Source organism: Tasmannia lanceolata, unplaced genomic scaffold (genome assembly GCF_043159265.1).
Source record: "Tasmannia lanceolata isolate RefF3 unplaced genomic scaffold, GAP_Taslan_0.1 ptg000013l, whole genome shotgun sequence".
NCBI lineage: Eukaryota > Viridiplantae > Streptophyta > Magnoliopsida > Canellales > Winteraceae > Tasmannia > Tasmannia lanceolata.
In genome coordinates this window covers 38,100,563-38,114,564 of record NW_027518690.1, presented here as the reverse complement: position 1 = coordinate 38,114,564, position 14,002 = coordinate 38,100,563, and positions in this window count along the sequence as shown.

Genomic DNA, 14,002 nt, shown 5'->3' with positions numbered 1-14,002 from the left:
CCTCGAAGTTGGAACATGGACAACCTCCGAAAGTTTTACCAGTGAAAAGGAAGGGTAAGAGCTGTGCTTTCTTTTAAGTTATAACGAATGTTTTGTTTGTCTTCTTTTTGTTATTTCCAGCAAAGCTATGTATTCCCCTTAACAAATCAATGAAATAGCATTCCCGCCTGAGCTATGCGCATCTCCACTTTCCGGCCCATGATGTATAAAGGACCAGAAGAAAACAGGGAGTGGGACAGAGGTAGCATCTAGGTTGATTGTTTGAGAAATTAAATAACCGCAAGTGCACGGATCGTGTAAATACGGGTCGAACTCAAGGAAGAGAAATCTAGTTGTCAATCCTATTCTTGTACCGATTAGAATACTAGCTATGATATAATGTTGCCTGGAATGGACTCAGGATTTCCGTGGACTTAGACCTCGGAGCCAACACTATATATAAGCGTGTATTCTATTCAATCTAAGAATCAAATTCAACTACGATCTTGATTTACAAATCTTAATTTAGGCAAAGTGTACCAAAATTCTAATGATCTTGATTAACTACTTATCTAATTTAATTAGAAAATTAAAATTCTAAAGGCCTAAGTTAATTGAAAAAATTACGAAAGTAATTTGGAATAATGTAAAAACCTTAATTCAATATAAAAGATTACTTAGGGTTAGAATCCACCATGGGTTTGGATTAAATTGATTAATTAAAACAACTCTTGAATTGGGTTGAAAATTCGATTAACTAGTCAATAAGGAATAAGATCAAAGGGATGTCATTCCTTATAAGTAATTAATCAAATCCACTCTCCAATTTACATTGATTATATAGAACTTTATATTTGTTAATCAACAATCATTCATACGAAAGGGGAAAGCCAATGGCATGAATGATTGGGATTTTCCAAACATAAACTCCTACACAATTTTTCAATTGAGTAGATTGATTTAATTGTAATTATTTCTCCTTCCCCATGGCTTCAACTAAACCCTAAGTAAATAGGATTTAGTTACTCATGAAGAAGGGAAGAAAAACAAAAATAAACGAGATAGATGGGAGAAGAATTGCCATATAAAACTTGAAAGAAAATTAAACAAAAACTAATTACTTCTTCACTAACTTGAATTGAAACAAAATTACATCAAATTGAACTTAAAATAAATAACAAAAATTAAATAGAACTTAGTCTTTTTCTCCTCCAACTTTGGTTGCATCTTCCTCCTTCAAGCTTTAATGTCACCTTGAGTTTGAATGGTGGTGATGATGCCTTGGATTGAGAGTTGAAAAGAAAAAGAAAAAGAAAAGAACAAGAAGACCTAAGGGAGAGAGCTTGAGAGTAGTGGAGAGAAAAAAAAAAAAAAAAGAGTGTAAAGAATGTCTTCTTTTTTCCCATATGTAGCTTTCTTCCCCTTCTATTTTTATCCCCAAGAAAAGACACAACCTTGGCATCTCTTTTGTATTTTTGGCAATCACACCTGTAATTGATAATTCTGCAACTTCCACCATTTATTTGTAATGGCAAGCTTCTTCTTTCTTTTATCAGAATTTTAGCAACTTGGCACTTGCTTTGGGTAAGTTTCTGTTGACTTTTTGCCTCTTCCCTTATTTTTTACGTGGGAGAATGGTTGGGAATTTTGGCAACTTTCTCTCCTTCATTGTGGGTCCCACCTATATTATAGTGGAATCAAGTAAAACAAATTAGTAGCCACATATGTATAAAACAATCATGCATATAATGACAAAAAGAATGAGAAAATATCAAGTGGGTCCCACTTTTCATAAGACAATCTCTATTTTGGTTCAAAAATTCCCAACATGGCTACGGCTTTGCCTATTTTGAAATCAGCCATGATGTCATGCTTATCTCAACGGTTCGGATTATCCCATGGGTTGCAATATTTAGAAATAGTGAGAGCAAGTGCAAGTAGGTGAAATAGAAATGTAAAGATTTGCATATGTTTTGTAATTGCATGTGGGTCCCATAGGTATATTATATAATATATGAATCACATAGCAATTACCATTTTTAATCCAAAACCGTTGGCTGCTTTTGGAAATCAAAGTTTGCATGGTTTTTGTATAACTCTAGTGGGTCCCACTTTTTATACAATATAGAAACTTTCCAACCAAAAACGTGAAGGATTGCATGTTGTATAAACAAGCTTGCATATATGATTTTCTTTGATGAGTGGTCGGTGCATTCAAATTAGCAAGTGGTCGATGGCTTTGGAAACTTTCTATTTTGTATAAAATCATGGCTGCTATGCTAGTGTTGTCTGGATGAATGGATTGCATGCATATAAATCCGATGAATACGTGGGCTGCTCTTAGTGTTTTTTTTTCAATTGGGTACCACTTATAATATAATATATTAGAAAATAGAACACAAACGTGGGCTGATGTTGTTGTTGCATGGGAGAATGGGTCCCACCATGAATAAAAAGAAGCAATATTTACACCCCTTTTATTACTAAAGACACCCATCGCCAGTGTACATTTACACTAGGTGTCCCTGGTAATAAAACAAGGGTGTAAAAACGTGGGCTCTTATCAAGTGGATCCCACCATTTCCAAAAATCCAAGTTCGCACCCACTTTATAGAATAATCTAACCGTCCATTTTGTGGGCTTTGATGTAACTTGATTGCACTCCTAATCGTCTTTATAAAATGATCCCAACCTCCCATTTGATGATTCCACAATTGGTAGTTATTCCATGGTTGTCTTCACACGTGAATTTTTCTTTGGAATTTTATCTCTTTAGCTCCATTTATTAGGAAAATCCATAAATAACCCTGAAACACCAGAAACACACAAAATATTAGTAGCACCACTTTAAATGATAAAAATATGCATGTTTTACTACACTAGGATTCACACATAAATGTGTTTATCAGATTCACACATAAATGTGTTTTACTACACTCGAAATTTCGGCTGAAATTTGGTAAAGGTTGAAATTTGAAATTTTGGCAAATTTCGGTTTTGGTCACCACCAAAATCTGAAATTTCGAATTTTGGCCGAAATTTAAAACCATGTTTAGTAACCATAAGTCATACTACTTACCCCCTCGTGATGGGTATGCGACTTACCCCCTTCCCGTCATTTACCCCAAAGTGGGGTTAGTCGCATGACTCGCATACCCATTAGACATAGTAATTGGAAACAATGTAACTCTCTCTCTCTCTCTCTCTCTCTCTCTCTCTCTCTCGTCACAGCTAGTCTCGTGCTTAGGAAATAGGAATGGATTGTGAAGCAGGGCTTGCTTATTTCTATGATTTATACCATTCATTTAGTGGTTCTCGCTTGGTTCAAAAATCTGCTCGAGAAAATGATCCTAGCCCTCTGATCTATATAATGGCGCATAAAAGTTATATATTTACCCATACAAATACCCCTCTTAGTTTAAGTTGCACATTGGATCATCGGAAATTAGTTCAAACCAATGCGGCAAAAGTAGTTTCCTCTGAAATGGTTTACCCGGAGAAGAGTTACCCTATTGTAACTACCCTCACTGGAATAGACCCTAATATCATCCCATCCTTGAGATGCTCGTAGGAAATGATGGGACATAAATACGGCACGACTCTCAAATCTCGCCACGTATCGTCCATGCACCAATGGAGCTTAATCATCATTAAGAAAGGTGTTGATGAGTGGCAAGACCATGCGGTTACGCCATGTGTCACCTTCTCGCCGTCCAAGCCTCATCATCACAAATTATGGAAGAGATTACGCAACGAAACCAGGCGCGCCGTCAAACCAGGAGAGCAACCCAATCCTGCAAAGGAAGGTTTTCTCTCCGTAATGATGAAAAGACCCGCACGCCACCCCTTAAAAGGAGGAGAAGGGGAGGAGAAAAATCAATCCGATCTCCCTCGAGACAACCCTCTAAAGAGAGAGGCGAGGCAGTAATAGAGGAGGCCGGGAGCTTGGTCCCACTCTCCCTGTTCATTCCCTCCGACCCATCCACCCACATGCCAAAAGAAGAACCTAAGTCTTGGCCTTGGTAAACCTGATCAAACATCCACCTTTTCTTGCTGTTCTTTATATTGTTGGTCCAGAATCTGACTTGGGTGTATAAGTGGTCGTCCGAGACCCACCCCGGACCCCCCTGACCCCTCTGTTTGTGATTGCAGACCCCGCGGAGGCTCTCTACCCACCGCGCGATCGCAGACCTGGATTCCAACGCCATCATATTGGCGCCATCCGTGGGACTCGTTGAGTATTGAATGCCTTATAACGATGAGAAACCACACCCAACAGCAAGAAACAGGGGTAATGACCAGGAGCCAGGCCCAGCACGCACAAACCCACTCCTCAAATTCCAGGGAGCCAAACTCGCCACTCTCGGGCCAACATCAGCCCGCCTCCAGCACACCGCAAATGGTACCGACCATGAAAATGTTTAACGAACTCCGCCCAGAGCTACTCCAACGTTTGCCTCTGCCGGAACCTCCGGCCCCTGGCAACGCATGATCAGACGGAAACCTGTGACGAAGGCGACGAGGAACCACCGGGGGAGTGTCATCCCCGGCGAAGGCGAGTACCGGCCTGACGGACGCCCTCCCCTTCGACAAATACCCCTTTGCCTCCCACAGCTAGGGGGCACCAGCAAAATAACGGAAAGCAAGCTACGCTAAGCCGTGCCCCCCCTACCCGGATGGCTCGATTCCAGGAACTACCTCCAACTCGGACAGAAGAGGTAGCAACCTCAGCACAGCCCCCCGGGCTGGACCCGCTAGCCGACCTGCAAAGGCAAATCCGAGAAGTAAAACGGAAAATGAAAAAACCTTACGCCCACGACAAATGGGAAAGGGAAACGGCGTCCCCATTCACCTCGGAAATCTTAAAAACCCCAATGGAAGCAGGAGTAGACCTCTCCCGTTTCAATTTTTACGATGGGAGCACAGACCCTCTTGAGTTCATCCAAACTTTCAAAAGGGTAATGGCGCTCCGGGGCGCGTCTGATGGATTTATGTGCAGAGCCTTTGCCTCACTGTTAAGAAAGACCGCCAACGACTGGTACATGTGGCTGGAGCCAGACTCCATCGCATCCGTCCACGAATTCGGGAGGAAGTTCAGCGCAAGGTTCACCAACAACCGCCTCCGCCATGATCCGGTGGATGCCCTCTTAGCCTTCCGGCAAGGAAGAAATGAGACCCTAAGAGACTTCGTGTTGAAATTCAATGCCGAGCTAGCCTAACTTTCCAACGTCGACGTCCAAATAGCGGTCGCGGCACTGAAGCATGCTACCACCGACCCGAATCTCAAACTGCACCTCACCCTCAAGCCACCACGTGACCTGCAGGAACTTGAATCCAAGGCTAACAAATTCGTACGAGCGGAAGAAACATGTGAACGAGAGCAGAGCCGACCCGGCCCCGAGGAAAGAAAAAGGGAAGATGGCCGAGGGGCCATGAGGCAACGGGCCGAAGAAAGACTGGCAAGCCGGAACCCCGTCCCCGTCTTCGAAAGGCTGGGAAGCGCCCCCCTGAAGGTTCACCTCTCCCATGTCCTGCTCACTATTAGAGATCAGGGTCTCCTGACCCCTCCTAGGAAAATGAGCACGGACCCGAAGAAGCGCTCCACCCGGAAGTTCTGTGATTTCCACGAGGATCACGGCCACAAAACCGACCATTGTTTCCACCTCAGGCTCCAGTTAGAAAAGCTGGCCAAGGAGGGACATCTAAATCATTACCTCAGAAGCCCCGTCGAAAACTCGCACGAAGCCCATCACCTCGCCGACGGACCAAGAAGCAGGTGCCGGTCTCGTAGCAGGCACTGGTCCCGTAGCCGACACTGATCCCCCAGCAGGTATAGCTCCCGGAGTAGACACCGATCCCGCAGCAGACACGACACACACCCCCACCAGCGCCTCAAGAGAGGGGAGCCCTCTGAATGGCCGCCGACGCATGAACAGCCGCCTACCATTGTCGGAAAAATCAACATCATCGCGGGTGGACCCGCGGCAGGGGGACCAACAACAGCTGGTCGGCGAGCGTACGCGGAGTGGGTGTTCTCCCTGGAAATACCTTCCAAAAAGGCCCGAACGAATCCTCCCCACGAGGATCAGATCATCACTTTCTCCTCCGAAGACCTCAACGGGCTACAAGTTCCACACGACGACGCACTGGTAGTTAGGCTAATCGTCGCCAACTTCGACATAAGAAAATTTTTTATGGACACAGGGAGCTCTGTCAATGTGCTGCACCTCGGAACCTTTGAAGAGATGAAGCTGGGCGAGGGAAGACTAGGACCCGCGGAGTACTCTATCTACGGATTCTCCGGGGCATCGGTGCGGGTCAGTGGGAAAATTGACTTACCCGTAACCTTTGGAACGTACCCCCTCCAAAAGTCCATCTTGACCACCTTTACGGTCGTGGACATACCTTTCACCTACAGCGCCATCATAGGACGCCCTGCTCTGAGAGACTTGGAAGCAGTAGTTCCCACCCCCCACCTCAAAATGAAGTTCCCCACTCGAACCTGGATAGGAGAAGTTCGGGGGCAGCAGATGACGGCACGCCAATGCTACGCGGCAAGCTTGAGAGGGAGCAATGCCCCGGCCGAAAACTTCACGATCGGGAGTGAAGACCCCCGAGAGCGGGCCCGTACGATTAGAGGGGAGCCCACCGAAGAGCTAGAATCCATCCCTATAGACGAAGACCAACCAGAGAAGCAAGTCCGGATTAGTTCCTTGCTAAAAGGCACCTTGCGAGACCGAATGATTAGTTTCCTCAGAGCCAACAAAGACGTGTTTGCATGGTCCGCTCAGGACATGCCCGGTATACCCCCAGAAATGGCTGTTCACAGGTTGAACGTAAATCCGACCTTCAAACCCGTCCGGCAAAAAAAGAGGAACTTCGCAGTAGAACGCCAAACTCACATAAAAGGTGAAGTGGAGAAACTGCTACAAGCCGGATTTATCAGAGAGATCCGGTACCCCGAGTGGCTGTCCAAAGTGGTTATGGTAAAAAAGACCAGTGGGGGTTGGCGGGCCTGTATAGACTTTACAGACCTAAACCGAGCCTGCCCAAAAGACCCGTGGCCCTCCCGCGTATAGACCAGCTCATTGATGCAACATCCGGGCATGAGCTCCTCACCTTCCTAGATGCCTTATCCGGTTACAATCAGATAAAGATGTACGAACCAGACATCCCGAAAACTGCATTCATCACCGATCAGGGCGTCTACTGCTATACTGTCATGCCCTTCGGGTTGAAAAACGCAGGGGCCACGTACCAGCGGCTCGTAAACAAACTATTCCGGAAGCAGATAGGTAGAAATGTGGAGGTATATGTAGATGACATGCTGGTAAAAAGCTTGGAAGCCTCCAAACACATCTCCGACCTTCAAGAAATATTTGACACCCTACGACAAGCCCGGATGAAATTGAATCCCGCAAAATGCGCCTTTGGGGTAACTTCCGGGAAGTTCTTAGGATTCATGGTTAGCCAGAGAGGCATCGAGGCCAACCCTGAAAAGATCCAGGCCATCCTGGACATGGAGCCCCCGACAACGGCGGTAGAGGTGTAGCGGCTCGTGGGACGGATCACCGCCCTCGGCCGTTTAATGCCGAAGTCGGCGGAGAAATGTCAGCCCTTCTCTAAGCAGCTAAAAAACATACAAGAATTCAAATGGACCCCGGCCTATCAAGAAGCTTTCGACGCCTTGAAACAATACCTTCAAACACCGCCCGTACTAGCCAAACCTGAGCCTGGGGAAGAATTATTTTTGTATCTAGCCATCAGCCCTACGACGGTGAGTGCGGTACTGGTCAAGCAGAACGACAAGAGGGAACACCCGGTGTACTATGTAAGCAAGACCCTCCGCGGTGCGGAGGTCCGGTACTTGAACATAGAAAAATTCGCCCTCGGAGTTGTCAGCACCGCCCCTACTTCGAGGCCCATCCCATAATACTTTTGACTGATCAACCCCTCAGGAAGATTCTCCAAAAACCGGAGACCTAGGGTAGAATGGTAAGCTGGGCCGTCGAGTTAGGAGAATTCGACATACAGGTCCGACCAAGGCCGGCCATTAAATCCCAGGTCCTCGCCGACGTTATAGTGGAATTCACAGCCCCTGCCACGGAACCAGCAGTAATGGAGAAGACCAAGGCTGCCACCGGGCAAACGTCTCACGAAGACATGGGGCCCGGCCCGCCGGAACAGAGTGGCGAGATTCACTGGACCCTGCACGTGGATAGCTTACTAGGTAAAGCAGGACGCGGGGCAGGAGTGATCCTCCATGGCCCCGACTTATTCACAGCAGAGTACGCACTCCGGTTAGACTTCAAAGCGTCCAACAACGAGGCTGAGTACGAAGCCTTATTGGCAAGGCTAAGTCTAGCCACGGAGCTCAGCGCAGGAAAGTTGAAGGTCTATAGCAATTCACAACTGGTCGTCGAGCAAGTAAACGGGGCATACGAGGCCAAGGGACTCAGGATGAAAAGATACCTCTAGAAGGTAAAAGAGAAGCTGAAAAGAATGGGGGAAGTTGAGATTCTCCAGGTACCACGAGGCATGAACAATCGAGCGGACGCTCTGTCAAAAATGGCCTCTGAAGAAACCCCTGACTTCGGTACCGTGCTCACAGAGATACTGCTCCACCCCAGCATCAACGAGGTACAAGTCTTGGAAATTCCACCAGGACCAAACTGGATGGACCCCATAATGCGGTATCTGAAAGACGGAATACTACCCGAGGATAAGTTGGAAGCCCGATGCCTAACCGCAAAGGCCGCCCACTACGTACTCCACGGACCCAGGCTGTACAAACGGTCGTACACATGGCCATACCACCGATGCCTAGTATCCTCCGACTCGGAGTACGCACTGCGAGAGGTTCACGAAGGAATCTGCGGAGACCACGGAGGCTGGAGGACCCTAGCCCAGAAGATCGTAAGGCATGGGTATTTTTGGTCTACAATCCTCAGGGACTCCCAGGAATTTGTCAAAAAATGTAGCCCGTGCCAGAAGTTCGCTACCACCCCCCGTCGACCGGCCACCCCATACACCTCAGTGGCGGGGCCACTGCTTTTCGCCTTGTGGGGCATGGACCTGCTCAGGCCGTTCCCAAAGGCCCCGGGGGGGCACACGATGTTGTACGTCGCCATCGATTACTTCACCAAGTAGGTCGAAGTTAAAGCCGTGGTGAGGCCAAATTTGAAGGCAACAAAAAAGTTTTTCTATCATGACGTGGTCTGCCATTTCGGCATTCTGAGAATACTCGTAACATACAACAAACCCTAGTTCGCAAGTGCTGAGTTCGGCAGGTTTTGTGATAATCTGAGCATCGAACACCGTTTCGCCTCCGTAGCACACCCGCAGGCCAACGGGCAAGTGGAGGTAACTAACAGGATCCTGCTCAAAAGCCTCAAGAAGCGGTTGGGAGAAGCCGGAAAGTGCTGGGTAGAAACACTCCCCAGCGTCCTCTGGGCCTACCGGACAACGCCCCAGGAAATCGACCTCTCCAGCTTCCGCACGGAGAACTAAGACGAACATGGAAATTCAGAGCTCCTCCGAAACGCTCTCGATCTCGTGCTAGAAAAAAGAGAGCAAGCCCTCCTCCGAACTGCCTCCTACCACAAAAGGTGGCGCAATACTACAACGCCCGCGTAAAAAAACGCACGGTAAAGCCCGGAGACCTAGTACTACGGCGAGCGGAGGTATCCGACCCCCGAAGCTCCGGAAAACTCGCACCAAAATGGGAAGGGCCCTACAGGGTCATTCAAGCGCTCCGCCCCGGAGCCTACCAGCTTGAGCACCTCGACGGGGCCCCAGTCCCTCGAAGTTGGAACATGGACAACCTCCGAAAGTTTTACCAGTGAAAAGGAAGGGTAAGAGCTGTGCTTTCTTTTAAGTTATAACGAATGTTTTGTTTGTCTTCTTTTTGTTATTTCCAGCAAAGCTATGTATTCCCCTTAACAAATCAATGAAATAGCATTCCCGCCTGAGCTATGCGCATCTCCACTTTCCGGCCCATGATGTATAAAGGACCAGAAGAAAACAGGGAGTGGGACAGAGGTAGCATCTAGGTTGATTGTTTGAGAAATTAAATAACCGCAAGTGCACGGATCGTGTAAATACGGGTCGAACTCAAGGAAGAGAAATCTAGTTGTCAATCCTATTCTTGTACCGATTAGAATACTAGCTATGATATAATGTTGCCTGGAATGGACTCAGGATTTCCGTGGACTTAGACCTCGGAGCCAACACTATATATAAGCGTGTATTCTATTCAATCTAAGAATCAAATTCAACTACGATCTTGATTTACAAATCTTAATTTAGGCAAAGTGTACCAAAATTCTAATGATCTTGATTAACTACTTATCTAATTTAATTAGAAAATTAAAATTCTAAAGGCCTAAGTTAATTGAAAAAATTACGAAAGTAATTTGGAATAATGTAAAAACCTTAATTCAATATAAAAGATTACTTAGGGTTAGAATCCACCATGGGTTTGGATTAAATTGATTAATTAAAACAACTCTTGAATTGGGTTGAAAATTCGATTAACTAGTCAATAAGGAATAAGATCAAAGGGATGTCATTCCTTATAAGTAATTAATCAAATCCACTCTCCAATTTACATTGATTATATAGAACTTTATATTTGTTAATCAACAATCATTCATACGAAAGGGGAAAGCCAATGGCATGAATGATTGGGATTTTCCAAACATAAACTCCTACACAATTTTTCAATTGAGTAGATTGATTTAATTGTAATTATTTCTCCTTCCCCATGGCTTCAACTAAACCCTAAGTAAATAGGATTTAGTTACTCATGAAGAAGGGAAGAAAAACAAAAATAAACGAGATAGATGGGAGAAGAATTGCCATATAAAACTTGAAAGAAAATTAAACAAAAACTAATTACTTCTTCACTAACTTGAATTGAAACAAAATTACATCAAATTGAACTTAAAATAAATAACAAAAATTAAATAGAACTTAGTCTTTTTCTCCTCCAACTTTGGTTGCATCTTCCTCCTTCAAGCTTTAATGTCACCTTGAGTTTGAATGGTGGTGATGATGCCTTGGATTGAGAGTTGAAAAGAAAAAGAAAAAGAAAAGAACAAGAAGACCTAAGGGAGAGAGCTTGAGAGTAGTGGAGAGAAAAAAAAAAAAAAAGAGTGTAAAGAATGTCTTCTTTTTTCCCATATGTAGCTTTCTTCCCCTTCTATTTTTATCCCCAAGAAAAGACACAACCTTGGCATCTCTTTTGTATTTTTGGCAATCACACCTGTAATTGATAATTCTGCAACTTCCACCATTTATTTGTAATGGCAAGCTTCTTCTTTCTTTTATCAGAATTTTAGCAACTTGGCACTTGCTTTGGGTAAGTTTCTGTTGACTTTTTGCCTCTTCCCTTATTTTTTACGTGGGAGAATGGTTGGGAATTTTGGCAACTTTCTCTCCTTCATTGTGGGTCCCACCTATATTATAGTGGAATCAAGTAAAACAAATTAGTAGCCACATATGTATAAAACAATCATGCATATAATGACAAAAAGAATGAGAAAATATCAAGTGGGTCCCACTTTTCATAAGACAATCTCTATTTTGGTTCAAAAATTCCCAACATGGCTACGGCTTTGCCTATTTTGAAATCAGCCATGATGTCATGCTTATCTCAACGGTTCGGATTATCCCATGGGTTGCAATATTTAGAAATAGTGAGAGCAAGTGCAAGTAGGTGAAATAGAAATGTAAAGATTTGCATATGTTTTGTAATTGCATGTGGGTCCCATAGGTATATTATATAATATATGAATCACATAGCAATTACCATTTTTAATCCAAAACCGTTGGCTGCTTTTGGAAATCAAAGTTTGCATGGTTTTTGTATAACTCTAGTGGGTCCCACTTTTTATACAATATAGAAACTTTCCAACCAAAAACGTGAAGGATTGCATGTTGTATAAACAAGCTTGCATATATGATTTTCTTTGATGAGTGGTCGGTGCATTCAAATTAGCAAGTGGTCGATGGCTTTGGAAACTTTCTATTTTGTATAAAATCATGGCTGCTATGCTAGTGTTGTCTGGATGAATGGATTGCATGCATATAAATCCGATGAATACGTGGGCTGCTCTTAGTGTTTTTTTTTCAATTGGGTACCACTTATAATATAATATATTAGAAAATAGAACACAAACGTGGGCTGATGTTGTTGTTGCATGGGAGAATGGGTCCCACCATGAATAAAAAGAAGCAATATTTACACCCCTTTTATTACTAAAGACACCCATCGCCAGTGTACATTTACACTAGGTGTCCCTGGTAATAAAACAAGGGTGTAAAAACGTGGGCTCTTATCAAGTGGATCCCACCATTTCCAAAAATCCAAGTTCGCACCCACTTTATAGAATAATCTAACCGTCCATTTTGTGGGCTTTGATGTAACTTGATTGCACTCCTAATCGTCTTTATAAAATGATCCCAACCTCCCATTTGATGATTCCACAATTGGTAGTTATTCCATGGTTGTCTTCACACGTGAATTTTTCTTTGGAATTTTATCTCTTTAGCTCCATTTATTAGGAAAATCCATAAATAACCCTGAAACACCAGAAACACACAAAATATTAGTAGCACCACTTTAAATGATAAAAATATGCATGTTTTACTACACTAGGATTCACACATAAATGTGTTTATCAGATTCACACATAAATGTGTTTTACTACACTCGAAATTTCGGCTGAAATTTGGTAAAGGTTGAAATTTGAAATTTTGGCAAATTTCGGTTTTGGTCACCACCAAAATCTGAAATTTCGAATTTTGGCCGAAATTTAAAACCATGTTTAGTAACCATAAGTCATACTACTTACCCCCTCGTGATGGGTATGCGACTTACCCCCTTCCCGTCATTTACCCCAAAGTGGGGTTAGTCGCATGACTCGCATACCCATTAGACATAGTAATTGGAAACAATGTAACTCTCTCTCTCTCTCTCTCTCTCTCTCTCTCTCTCTCTCGTCACAGCTAGTCTCGTGCTTAGGAAATAGGAATGGATTGTGAAGCAGGGCTTGCTTATTTCTATGATTTATACCATTCATTTAGTGGTTCTCGCTTGGTTCAAAAATCTGCTCGAGAAAATGATCCTAGCCCTCTGATCTATATAATGGCGCATAAAAGTTATATATTTACCCATACAAATACCCCTCTTAGTTTAAGTTGCACATTGGATCATCGGAAATTAGTTCAAACCAATGCGGCAAAAGTAGTTTCCTCTGAAATGGTTTACCCGGAGAAGAGTTACCCTATTGTAACTACCCTCACTGGAATAGACCCTAATATCATCCCATCCTTGAGATGCTCGTAGGAAATGATGGGACATAAATACGGCACGACTCTCAAATCTCGCCACGTATCGTCCATGCACCAATGGAGCTTAATCATCATTAAGAAAGGTGTTGATGAGCGGCAAGACCATGCGGTTACGCCATGTGTCACCTTCTCGCCGTCCAAGCCTCATCATCACAAATTATGGAAGAGATTACGCAACGAAACCAGGCGCGCCGTCAAACCAGGAGAGCAACCCAATCCTGCAAAGGAAGGTTTTCTCTCCGTAATGATGAAAAGACCCGCACGCCACCCCTTAAAAGGAGGAGAAGGGGAGGAGAAAAATCAATCCGATCTCCCTCGAGACAACCCTCTAAAGAGAGAGGCGAGGCAGTAATAGAGGAGGCCGGGAGCTTGGTCCCACTCTCCCTGTTCATCCCCTCCGACCCATCCACCCACATGCCAAAAGAAGAACCTAAGTCTTGGCCTTGGTAAACCTGATCAAACATCCACCTTTTCTTGCTGTTCTTTATATTGTTGGTCCAGAATCTGACTTGGGTGTATAAGTGGTCGTCCGAGACCCACCCCGGACCCCCCTGACCCCTCTGTTTGTGATTGCAGACCCCGCGGAGGCTCTCTACCCACCGCGCGATCGCAGACCTGGATTCCAACGCCATCATATTGGCGCCATCCGTGGGACTCGTTGAGTATT